Source organism: Canis lupus, chromosome 7 (assembly GCF_003254725.2).
Source record: "Canis lupus dingo isolate Sandy chromosome 7, ASM325472v2, whole genome shotgun sequence".
Classification (NCBI taxonomy): Eukaryota; Metazoa; Chordata; class Mammalia; order Carnivora; family Canidae; genus Canis; species Canis lupus.
In genome coordinates, this window is record NC_064249.1 from 29,174,266 (window position 1) to 29,186,170 (window position 11,905).

The 11,905-nt window shown below is 42.2% G+C and overlaps 1 long non-coding RNA gene across 1 annotated transcript; it reads left to right on the top strand.

Annotated features, from left to right (window-relative positions):
• Positions 1-1,934: 1,934 nt before the first annotated feature.
• LOC125755378 (uncharacterized) lies at positions 1,935-10,800 on the top strand. Its single transcript, XR_007411722.1, has 3 exons — positions 1,935-2,052; positions 2,546-2,573; positions 10,694-10,800. It is a non-coding gene; the product is annotated as an uncharacterized LOC125755378 (long non-coding RNA).
• Positions 10,801-11,905: the final 1,105 nt, after the last annotated feature.

Genomic DNA, 11,905 nt, shown 5'->3' on the forward strand with positions numbered 1-11,905 from the left:
GGCCATCAGAATTCCCATGTCCTGCATCCATTCCCCTCTGAGTTCTGTTCTGCTGTGCACATGCACTCGGGTCTCTTGGGGCTCAGTGCTTTCTCATTACCTGTGAATCTCTAGCAATGAGGAGGTTTTAGGCCCATTTGGCTATTAGCCCTGGTTTATTAGGGATTTTTGTCACTCTTTGCACATAACGCCCAAGCAGGGTCCTGGCATTTATAGAAGTGTCTCTGTATCCTAATTTCTGGGTAGCAGTCTGGGGAGAGAAATGCCTTTTTTTCTTCCTTTAGTTTTATTTTTTTATTTATTTTTAGAAAAGATTTTACGTATTTATTTGAGAAAGATAGCAGGAGAGAGAACAAGGAGGAGGAGAGGGAGAAGCAGGTTCCATGCTGAGCTGGGAGCCTGACATGGGCTCGATCCCAGGACCCTGGAATCATGACCTGAGCTGTAGGCAGATGCTTAACTGACTGAGCTACCCAGGTGCCCCTCTTCCTTTGGTGTAAATCTCTCATTTAAAATGGCTGATGGGTCTACCAACTAAGGGCTTCCATTTCCTAAAGAAGAGGTAGAACTTTTGGGTCTCTCCTCTCTCCACCTTGTTTCCATCTTTTCCTGCTTTTAAGGTGACTGTTCCACCCTGCTCTTCGCATGCCTGGGGCAAATAAACACCGTGATTGCACAGATTGCACAGCAGTGTGTCCAGTGCAGGGTTATAATAAACTCAGCATAACTACAGGAAGCTTGCAATGACATTTCACACATGTAAAGTTGAATACTCAGTTAGTGCTAGATTTAAGCAGCTCAACACCTGTCTTTTGTCTTATCCACCCTGGGTCCCTTGGCTCTGCCTCTGGTGGTTTGCCATTCCACCCTTCCAGAGGCCACATTTTTCAGGGAAGTAAGGGAACCATGACAGTCCCTGGCCTTCTGTTCACAGTGGGCTCTGGAGAAGGAATGGAGAGTGGAGGGTTGGGAGTGGGCTCAGCAGTGGATGAATGGACATTGTGTACCAGGCCCTGCTAGATGCTTTTAGTCCTCAAAGAAACTGGAGAGGAATTAATATTGAAGTCTATGAGAAAACTGAGGTGTTGGAAGATTAAGTAAGATCCCTGATAACTAACAAGTGGTGGAGGTAGAATCTGAATAAGATTCGTCGGGGTTTTAAATCCTGTGTTCAGAATTGGCTTCAACGCATTCATGTGAAGAGTCTTCCATGAAGGGTTGTACGTCAGCAACAAGGAAAGGAGTACGGCCCATTTTAATCGCATTCTTTATCGGTGGACAGAGTGGAGAAGAACGGGAACCACTCAGAACGGACTCAGTAATTCATCTCAAGGATGTATGTTCTGCTACAATCTTATTATTTGACTCTTGGAGAATCCATTGTCTTCCCTGTGACTTGGTTTTATGACCAGATTTAAAAAACAAAAGGAAACACAGTGCTCCCAATCTTTGAAGGGCTCAGTGAAAATCTAGGTGAATGACTGTATAAAAATCCTAGCAGGTAGGAGCACATATATATATATAAATATAAATGATAGATTTTAAATACTCCATTTGAAAGCATTCTATACAGAGTAATTTCAAGTTCATTTTGTTTTTGCACTAGACTTAAGTTTCTTAAAGGTAGGTGCCAGGTCTTTGTCAAGGAATCCTCAAATGTTAGAACTGAAAGGGACTTTAGACCTCATAAAGATAATCACTCCCTGTTTCCCTAACATGGCCAAGCACCATGTGTCGTATACAGCAGGGGCTTATTAGATAGCAGTTGAATAAATGGTGAATGTCTTTCATATGCTTTATAATTTGACCTCCCCTCCATATTCCCGTGAATAAGGATATGAGAACATTCTGAACCTTGGAACACATCGTATGCAATCATTAACGGCTCCCAAAGAGTTTTGTTGTTTTTATGGGCTTTTCCCTTCTGGAATGACCTTTACTACAGCTTAGGTTTAGCTCAGAAGATGAATTCAGTGTATCCAAGGAGTTTGTGGAAACCATTCAGCCCTCTGGACTGCATGAGACCCACAGCGACGACAAAAGCAGCATTTGGTAATATCATGAAGCTTCTATCTGCCCCTGGCTCCGGGGCTGGCTTTGTGGGGTGGGGCCTGTGCAGTCACACAGGGTTTAATGGTCTGCTATTGCCCCCTTGAAATTTTTAATACTTTTTACGCAAGTGGCTCTGCATTTTCAATTTGCACTGGACCCTGTAAATTATGTAGCTGTTCTGTTGGGCTCCCTGTGTGCACCAGGGTATTTTCTTTCTTCCCTTAAATTCTGCACCCCTGCTATCAAAGGCAGGATTGTCACATGCCCCATCTTGGTGGGCTCTGAAAGGCCAGTGCCTGGCCTTTGGAATCAACTAGTAAATGCATTATTCAAAATATTCCACTTTCTTCACGCGTATTAACAAACTAATGGAACGGAATGAACATATGTTAATCATTGACTGGTGCCAGCCACTGACCTACGAGTTTACATATTTAGTTCCTTTAACCATCACCTCAACCCCGTGGTAAGTGCTATTATTCTAATTTTACAGGTGGAAGTCTTGAGGCTCAGGGAAGTTGGTAAGTAGCAAGGCTCTTGCACTGAATTCTTGGATTTATTGGACTTAAAATCCCATTCTGATTTCCTTGCCTTTGCTCATCTGAGGCTGGAAAACTGCCTGTGAGATCATAGCATTGCCTCCAAAGATTAATGACCTTTCCCAAGGCTTCCACTCCTTACCTTTGGCATGAGACCTTTCACCGTTGTTTGGTTAACAATTAGGATCATTACTTTCCCATATCAGACTTTGAGCTGCAGAGCAACTTTCCCAGGACCAATCATGAAAGCAGCACTGAAGTGCATCATTGCCTCACTGATGGGGGTGAGGAGGCAGAAAGCAAACATGGAACTTGAACCCAAGCCAACATTTGATGGCATATGCCTTAGTCAACAGCACTTTCAGCTGTGTAATAGAAAATGGTAGCCACTTACTCATCTCTTTTCACATATGCTATGTGCCAGGTCCTGTACTAGGCCTTGCAAATGCTATAATGAAAAAGACATAGCTCCTGTTTTCCAGAAGCCCATGGACTGGCAGAAAGGCACACCCTCTTATTAACCACAACATTTTGCTAGCCATGGTTCTGAAGTTGAGGAGTCAGGAGTCAGAGCAAATTTAGGAAATGGATGTAATATTATTTCTGAAGCTCATTGGAATTCTTCCTTGCCTGAACCTTGCCTGGAACTAACTCAAACCTTGTTAGAGTTTTGGGTCCTTGGTTGGGTGGTGTACCTATACCTGTCGTCATTGGCATGATGGATTAGTAGCTGACTCTGGCCAGTTTTGCTTAATCCTCTGCTTCAGCAAATAGAAGCACAATTTTTCAAGAATGACGTGAGGAGGAGCTGAGTTGCAAAGAAGTGCTGCCCTGGGTCCCTGCCCCCTACCTGGCTGTAGTGCTTTGTAAAATCATTGATTGTCTAACAGCCTCAAGAAGGCAGCAGGGCAAGAAGGCCAGAATTATGCCCAGCAAACGCAGCAATGGAGCACAGTTCTCTGTGTTTCCATGGTAACAGTGATAACAGCTTATATTTATAGACCCTCTATCTCCAAGGAGCTCAAAGCACTTTACAGACATATTATCTTCTTCTGTAAGAGAGAGAGAAAAGGGCAGAGGGGCAAAGAGAGGGAGGAAGGGAGAATGAAAGAGAGAGAAGGAAGAGGAGGAGGAGGAAGGAATAAAGGGAGGGAGAGAGGGAGAGGAGGAGCAGGAGAGGACAGAGGAGGGACAGAAGGACATGATGTGCTATTATACACATTTCACAGATGGCACAGAATGGGGAAGTCAGTAACCCAAGGTGGCATGGTAAGCCAATGACAGATGGTAGGCTGGATGTACTTGGTAGGTCATATAACTCCTGGAACTCCTGCTGCTGGCCTTGGGCAGATGTGAGGGCTAAGCTGCTGACTCCCAGTCATCTAGCTCTGCTCAGTGTCATCTGGGTGATCAGATAACTCCAGGGACGTCAAAGGCAGTTTGGCACAACAATTGTTGACATGAAACACAGGGGCAATTCTTCTATGGAGATTTTAAAATAATATTCAGATAGCCACCAGATCATCCCACATGGTATTTGCAGGAGCGAGAGGTTTCGATATCCCGATAACCTCAGACAAAGTTGCACACACATATAGAGAGTCTGTACACGCTGAAGGAAATTATGGCTGATGGCTCTTTAAATCTATTTTGCAGCATCCCAAGGACTTTTGGAGGGAATCCTTCTCAATCCTTCCCCCGATACACACACCTGTTCCATTAGACATGAGAGGTGGGGTGGAATTATTTGAAGGCTGTAGCCTATGAAATTGAAAATGAGTTTTGTAAATTCCAGATCTACTATTCTCTTACAAAATACTGTGTATGGGTAAAGCCACAGCCCCTGTAGAGGTGTAAACTCCAAGGTGGGTTGCAGGGGTCTCCAACTCTGTCATCCTCAGCCTTTACTGTCTTCATTCTTCCTTCATCAGTTTGCAAACTGCTTTCTACCGTCCTAGACCTTCTGTCCCCAACCCCTGCCCCCCAACCTCCTCACTCACCATTTGGTCTTTAGAAAATAGGATCTATTTTCACTTTTAAAAAGATCTGTGATCTGCAGAAGATTCAGCCAAAGCTCAGCAACCCTGAGAGATAAGGTCCATCCCCTGCAGGTCTTTGGGGTCCTTTGTGAACAATCATGCCAGTTTCTGCAGCCTGGGACCTCAGGCTTCTGCAGAGATGAGCTGCTTATTTGCCGCCAGGCCAATCAGGTTTCAGGGGCCTTTGGGTTAAGCAGTTGGTAGTTCCTTCCGTATCTCCAGGGGTTGAGCCTCAGGAAAGTTTAAAATGTTTGATTTACAAATAGGCTTCTGATCCCCAAAGCAAAAAGAAGTTAAAAAATGAAGAAGGAAGGCGTGGTTTGCTAAGAACCTCCTGGTTTCCTGTACCCCATAAGTAGGGACTTTGTGTGCACCTGTCAGTGCAGTCTCATCTCTCCCTGCAACTTAGGGGGATCACCTTCTAACTCATCAGGGACAGGTGTCTAGACACTGAATTTCTTTCTATTCCAAGACCCCTGAGCTCCCTCTTCCCTGGTTTCTCCGGGAGGGGAGGGATCTTGTTTTGTTTGCTAATCTCCCTGGCCCCTAGCTTTGCCAGTTAGGCACATGATATATGTAAATGAGTGAACATCCTGTGGCTCTACCCTCTCTCCCTCCCTCCTCACACCTTTTTCTTGGTTTACTTGTCCCTCCTCCCTATCCCTCCTCCCAAAGGATCTTGTTCCACCAGATATGACCTCTCCTGCTTGTTCCCATGTAGCATTTTCTCTTTCCCCATGACAGCACTTACCACACACAACAGTGTTTGCTTATATTCACGTGAGTTTCTAGATACCTATCTTTTGTCTAGGTGTCCTTTGTATGTAGAAAACATTATTTGAAGTTTTACTTTTTGGATTAAAAAATCAATATTCCACTTAAAAAAAGATTTTATTTATTTATTCATGAGAGGCACAGAGAAAGAGAGGCAGAGACACAGGCAGAGGGAGAAGCAGGCTCCATGGAGGGAGCCCAACGTGGGACTGGATCCTGGGTCTCCAGGATCACACTCTGGGCCGAAGTCAGCGCTAAACTGCTGAACCACCCGGGCTGCCCAATATTCCACTTCTTAAAGCTAAAACTAGAAAAACATTTGTTTTAGTTCAGCCTACAGACAATTATTTCTTAGGTAGAGCTTAGCAATTACTTGTAAAGGTTCTATCAATGAAGTGAGTTAAACCTCTTGTTCCTGCAAATACCATGTGGGAAGGTCTGGTGGCTATCCAAACATCTTAAAATCTCCATAGAAGAAATATATTAAGCTGCAATTATAAGTTTTATATACAGATACATTATGCATATACATACATACAACACACACATGTATATTTGAATTAACAAACAAAGCTTTCTGGAGTATTTCAATGCTTACATACATTTAAGTTTATAAATATAAGGTTCCAGGATTTTCCTATACATTCCAATAAATTTAGTAAGAATTCAACTTAAAATCATAAAACTTTGCATTAATTACTCAATTGTGTTTTAAATTGGCATTATCAGAAAGGGAGACAGAACATAAAGACTCCTAACTCTGGGAAACGAACTGGGGGTGGTGGAAGGGGAGGAGAGCGGGGGGTGGGGGTGAGTGGGTGACGGGCACTGAGGGGGACACTTGACAGGATGAGCACTGGGTGTTATTCTGTATGTTGGTAAATTGAACACCAATAAAAATTATTTTATTAAAAAAAATAAAATAAAATAAATTGGCATTATAAGGGGCGGGGCTACCTACCACTCTAATTGGCCCAGTTCTCTTAAAAATTACAAATAAGCAAAACGGCAAATATACACAATGTAAAGTCCTTAACATTATAAATATAATGGTTTGGCTCTCTCATGTCTTTCTATACCTAATTCTCAATCTTCCTGGTGTTAAGAAACACACATCCTACCTAAAGGAAGATGTTTATCACATAACTTATCAGCAGAGTGTTGGCCAGGACTTGCTAGGGACCCTGATGGGACTTTCTGAATGATTATAAAGTTGTAGGCTTTCACACTACAGAGGTGGCTCTCCCAGGTCCCAGGCTACTTTGTCTAATCCTTTGTTCTCTCAAGGAAGTCTGCAGCTCCTGTTTTTGATCACTTGACTGGATTTTGCCTTTCCTTGGTGCCTTAAAATTTGTAAATATATTTGCAAGTCATTCAAACTTGATGCAATTTTAAGGTTTGTAAAATTAAGTACATTTGATTTTTTAAAAAGATTTTATTTATTTATTCATGAAAGACACAGAAAGAGAGTGGCAGAGACATAGGCAGAGGGAGAAGCAGGCTCCACGCAGGGAGCCCCATGTGGGACTTGATTCTGGGACTCCAGGCAGATGCTCAACTGCTGAGCCACCCCAGTGTCTCACATACATTTGATCTTGATGGGGTTCTCCATCCTTTCATAGTCTCCATATCATACCACCCTTAGGGTTATTTATTTGACATCCTGTTGAATTTCGTTTGATTTGTCATGACTCTTGAGGTCATTCTGCCCTCTGCTCCTTGCATCCTCCAGGTTGTGAGCATGTCCCTTAGGATAGGACTGTTTTGTTCAGATCTATAAGGCCAGAAGTCAGCACACTGCTTGGCACAGAACAGACACTGTTGTCACTGGTCCTCCAGCTGCAGGCTGGCAGGAGCACACCTATAGCTGAACAAGTTGTGTTTCTTGCTGGTTGCACAGAGAGAGAATGTGCACTATGAGCAACTGCAGGGTGCTTGGGCAAGAAGGTGTTGGAAAGGACTTAGGAAGGACTTGGGCTTGCTCTTGTCAGTTGATTTGTCAGTCTTCTTCTTAAAGAAGAAGACTTTGCTCTGAATCAAATGCTTCCAGGAAGCAGAGATAATTCTATGATGGGGAGGCTCACTGGAGTGAGGCTAAAGATGCAATCAGGACAGGAACAGCAGTCATTCCTATTAGTCAGGAGAGGGTATATTGGCTCGTTTGGGGGCTGAGACGATGCTTGTGTTCTTGTCTGTTCAGACATGATCACAGAACCCTCTTGTTTGGGTCTTGCGGCATCATAGTCACAGAGAGGCCTGCTCTGCTCTCATGTGAAATTGCTTCTGTTCAACAGAACACCAAGACCTAGCCATGAGTGCTGGGTCAGCTCATAATAACACCAAGGTACAGCAATGGTACCAGGCTGGTTCCAGCGTGGACTCTGAGAGAGCTCTAGGTGGCCCAGTGTCTGACTTCTACTCTCCTCCTTCACATTTGCTGGGCCTGAGGGTGTAGCTTATCCAGGACATCAATTCCTGGTTCCTCTTTCTCCTCCCCTCACCTTCTCTGTCTTTAACCGGCACCTCTCAGTGGAGCAACACTCTATCCTTGGAGTCTGGAGTGCAGACAGGAAGTGCTCAGTGACGAAAGACCAGCTGCCCACTGCTCACATGGGCTCAGTCCCACCAGTGCTTGCATATCCTCCTCTGCCCAGACTTTCCATCCTGGCTGTTGGAGTCAGCAAAGTTGGCATAGACCAGGCTCTCAGCCCCCTGCTGTTTACTTGCCAAAAATATTTCTGCAACTAGAATTCAATTTGGAAAATGTTTTACAAATAGAATATCTTGGGAGAATATTTTAATTTCCCTGATCAAAGTATGATGTGCTACACTTCTGGATAATAGCTCCTAATGCTTTGGGGATAGAGCTTCTAACTGATTCATCCCAGTCCTTAACATCATCCCAGTCTCCTAATTTGGATACATTTAAAACTAGTGAGGATCTCAACATAAGAACACTTGGAGTGTATAGAAATACTTAAGATCCCGACTCAGGGAACTTGTTAATTCCCAAAGGCCTTTGACTAGGGGGAAAAGAAAAGTTCAAGCTGAGTTGTTTGTGTTATTTGTTCTTTAACGAGTCTGTCCCACTATTCCACTCTCACAAGCCATGCAGAATCACTTTGATAAAGGCAATTTTTGAAGAACTACTTAAACATTTAGTATATGTATATATGCACACACATAGTACAACATATATAATCTATGTAGCATATGCATCCTATTTGGTCATATATATGATACATATCTATCATACCTATATGTATATCTTTTTTCTCATATAACTGATATTGTGATTGTATTAGTGATAATGGTGACCTTCCTTTGCAAATGCTTATTAAACCTACAGAATGAAGAAGGCTTCAATTACTCCTTGGTTTCTAAATTAAATTGCAAGGTATCTTTAATCAACCAACCCAACCAACCCACCAGCCAATCAGCGCCTTTACTTAGAACTGTCAGACGAACAACTAAATTGTTGGTAGTGGAAAATAGGTAAAATGTATTGGTTTATTTATTGTTGGTGGACATTGGCCTCTTTATGGACTTAAGTTTTAACTTTTATGAATATGTCAAGGGCAAAGTACAGAAACCAAGTATGCAATAGGATCCTTCTATAGTGGAACATTCACTGTTCTGAATTGAGACACCTGAATTCTAGTATCATGTCAGTTGTCAAATGTTGACCTGAGCAAACATGAAAACAAAAATATCTCGATCTCAGTTTTTGCAAAATGAGAGGAATTACACTGATTTAATAGTGTACTTTATTTACAGCTTAAATAATTTAGATTTTGCAGTGTATTCATTCATTCAATTATTTAATACAGAAAGCTTATGAGAAATTGTACCCCTATAATTAGTGCCTGTTGCCACCAATGGAAGGTAATGTTTTGTCTATAGGTTATGTGCTCCAAATTATAGGTTTATGCAATACCTGTGCTGTATCTGAAAATGCCATATCTGTATTATATCTGAAACATATGTTGTACTGTCACCTTTTACCTCCTTTAAAACAAATATTTGTTTAAACATTAAACTTATCCATTATTGCATACTTGCTGGGCAGAATCATGATCTATTCATAATCTGATTTTATCTATTGCCTGTAAGTGCTTCTTGGCCTGGCAGCTTGGGCTGGGCTCCTGGTAGAAATAATGTAATGCGTATCTATGCCACTAAGATCATGAAGAAAAAAAAAAATTGCCCAGCCAGAAATAAGTCATTTCCCCATTTCTCCTCTGAATGGAGGTGCTTTGCTCAAAGAAGGACCCTGGATATTCGGGCTCCCTGTTAAGCAAGGAGTCTGCTTCTTCTCCCTCTGTCCTCCCCCCTGCCCATGTGCACTCTTCTTCTCTCTTAATAAATAATATTTTTTTTAAAAAAAGATTCTAGATATTAACAGTTTTATTATATGCCTACCAAAAGTGTAAACATTATAGCAAGAATTTTTGATAAGGAAATTTTAAGTAGTTTTCTTACTGATATCTTTTACTTTAAAAACCTGCCTAGGAAATGAAGTATTTTAAAAATATCCTATCTGAAAATACTTGCTTATGTTTATTATTGTGTACTATACAATAAATAAAATATAAGTTCACGAGGTTTCCCAAGAGTATAAAAGGGTTTTAGGAAAGAAGACCCTTACCATAAGTTTGATTTCAATGCCCAAAACTTAATTCTGTGACCTTCAGTAGCAAGATCATAGCCACAACATGTGGCAGCTGGAGACAAAGAAGGACATTAGGAAACATTCAGAGGACATAATGTCTGGCATTAAAACCTCCATTAGCACCAAAACCTGCCTTAGGCACACAGATCTACTGTATTGACTTTGGCAATGTGTCTACCTTGTCATGCCAATAAAGTTAACTGAAGTTGAAAATTGATTTCTAACACAACCCAGTTCTCCCTGTCTCTCCTTTCATTTGGGCTGCCATTTGGTTTAGCTGAATGTGTCAGGACTCTTCCCATCCCCAAGTTCTTCCTCCTCTCTGGGTCAGGACCTGGGTAGCCCCTTCTCCTGGGAGAGGCTGGCTACCTAAGGAATCACTCTTCCTGGCTTCATACATCTGCAGGCACTTGATGTCTGTTTAAGGGAAATTAAACTTCTGTTTGCTCTGCAGGGTGTATTCAGTGGTGTTCTGTCTACCAACATATGTGTGCCTAGTTAATCTACTTAGGCAGAAAAAAAATAACATGACTCTTAGCTAAAATAGTCACAGCAACATGGGAAATGTTTTAGCACCTGCTTTGCAGCTCATGGGACTTTCTTCTGACCTTGCACAGCTTGGAGATCACGGGATAGGTGTGTACAAAGGAACTCTGGATGGAAGGAGTCTAGAAGGGCAAGAATGCCTGCAAGGACTAAACCCAAAGGACCAGGGCAGCGGAAGGTATGAGCTACTTAGAAACTATAGGTATTTGATCTGCAGAGTCTTTAAATGTTTTCCAGTAGAAGCTCCTTATGTGGTAAGCAAAGAGGCACAGTCCCCAAAGGGGTAGGTGCCTGCCAGAGGACACCTGGCTATTTAAGTGACAAAGCCAGCTTGGAAATCCAGGGTTCCCGACTCCTACTCTGGTAGTGTTTTCATTATACCACACGGTCTGCTTTATTTATAAGAGCCGCTGGCACTTGTGGGAGACAAAGGATTCTAATCAGATCCTCACTAGTGAGTATGGACATGACATTGGGCAAGTAACCCTGTCTGAGCTTCAGCTTCACTGTTTCTTTAGACAGGGACAGTGCCAGGCCAAGGTGACCCACACCTACAGCTCCAGCACTCTGGAGACGGGTGCATTCGAGATATTTTTCTTCATGTGTTTCAAGGGATGTTCCGAGTGGTCGATTTTACCCACACGTGGCTGCTTTGTTTTCCTCCACCTGGAGATGGCTGCCTTTCCTGATCAGAGTATGTAAGAGTCAGACTCACACTGACGGCTTATGCATGTGAGTCTCAGTTATTCCAGAAGACAACCAAATTCTGCTAGCATGTGAATTCTGTTCTTCTAGGCTGTCTGCAGAATGGTGGAGAAAGGGATTACGCCCTGCAAATTGAGAAAGTAAAAACACAACACACACCTAGGGCTCTCTTCACACGATTGAGATGAACCACTTGGCCAGGATATAACAAAAGAATAATTATTTGGGTGTTGTCTGCTTTAAGCAAATCTAAAAGTTAAAAAGATGTGAACTTCTAAAATGGAAACAGGGAGCAATAGTTATTCACATTATTAAATGAATCGTTATTGCTTCTTACAGCTTTTTCTTCCATTAGCATAATGGAGAATGCAACTCAATTTGTACACATCTATTGCATAAAGTAGCATACACTAAACATGCAGGTTCATTCAGAACCTCTTACTTACCATATTTACTACAGTCCGAACAATCTCTGTCTTCTCCCATTATTGACTCATCTTAAAGATTTTGAAAATAAAAAATAACATCTATATCTTCGGTAAAAAAAAGCCCATATAACTATTATGAAAGAATAGAAA